The sequence below is a fragment of the Brassica napus genome, unplaced genomic scaffold (genome assembly GCF_020379485.1).
Source record: "Brassica napus cultivar Da-Ae unplaced genomic scaffold, Da-Ae ScsIHWf_1305;HRSCAF=1862, whole genome shotgun sequence".
Taxonomy (NCBI): domain Eukaryota; kingdom Viridiplantae; phylum Streptophyta; class Magnoliopsida; order Brassicales; family Brassicaceae; genus Brassica; species Brassica napus.
In genome coordinates this window covers 576-1,893 of record NW_026014720.1, presented here as the reverse complement: position 1 = coordinate 1,893, position 1,318 = coordinate 576, and the positions used below count along the sequence as shown (strand labels likewise).

The 1,318-nt window shown below is 36.8% G+C and overlaps 1 pseudogene; it reads right to left on the bottom strand.

The window, feature by feature from the left end:
• Positions 1-230: 230 nt before the first annotated feature.
• LOC125596833 lies at positions 231-355 on the bottom strand (annotated as a pseudogene).
• Between the last annotated feature and the right edge of the window lie 963 nt (positions 356-1,318).

Genomic DNA, 1,318 nt, shown 5'->3' with positions numbered 1-1,318 from the left:
TGTATTTAGGAGTCAAAGAGAGATATGAATGATGAGTATAATTATTTATCTTACTGAAACACATGTTTTCTCTAATGAACACTTAGATTAAGAAAAACACACAAAAATGTGTGTATTTGACCATATGTTTGCATTGAGGTATTTGGACAAGGCCTAAGAAGTGAACATTGAACATAGTATATCTAACAATGATACAAGATTTTAGACTCATATTGTATGGTAGGGACCGCGCAAACGCAGGCTCTCCCCACATGGGGGACTTTAGACTAAGCACCCTTCCTTAGTGTGCAGTGAAGGTCACTAGCCTAGGCCACTGGTCTTCTTGATCAAGTGTTGACCCCGTCCAGGTAAGTGATTTGAACACACTCTTAACTTCTCTTCTTATACTTTCCTTTGCATGTTATTCTTTTATGTGTAAGCGACGTGGGATGGTTTGACAATTTACTGCTGAAACATGCTTGAGATGACAAGATTCGTTTGTGTTTATACAAATGGGCCGGATGCTATAGGCCCAGTTAAGTGTTTGAGCTGCAAACCATAACCAAATCTGAAGAGTCTAAACAATGTTTTGAAAACGGACCGGATATAGACTCGGGATAGCTACTGGTTGACTGATTCAACCGGTCGAACCTAGTTTTTACATTTTAAAAATTGAATATATATATATATATATATATAAATATATATAAATATATAATCATATATTTAACCTAAAGAGTAGTTTTACATATAATATGGTATATGTTATTTTCTATTAACTAGAAAAATTAAATAATGAACATAAATCTAACTAGTGAATACTATGTAAATTGAAATTGATAAAAACTAAATGATTAACCGTTTAAATTATCGTAATGGACGAAACAGCAAACTCCAAATACCATTGAAGACATCACACCAGACAAGAGAGGTAAGCTTAACGGGATTTAATGATAAAGCATAGACTTTGGTCAAGTCAAAACTTGGACACCAACATTACCGTGCTGGAGCCAATGCGCTTCTGCCGAACTGGGTCTGAATCGCTGGTCATCGGATCCCATCGAGCTGGAGCAGATGTGGGCCTGTCTGGACTGAGAATAGAGGCTTCTAGGTTCAGCTAAGAGCCCTTAATTTCTTGATTTGGAATTGAAATTTCATTTAGCTAAGTAGTTCTCAAGGAGTAGGAGACTCCAAAACCAAATAGCTTTCTTATTACTTAAGATAGGTAGTGTTGGTTCAAAACTCCAAACTTTTGAAAGCAAAGGATAGCAACAGAGGAAAGGCTCGTTGGGAGTAAACACGTTCACTGTGTTGAAGAAAGGCGGTGTGCAAGGTGACA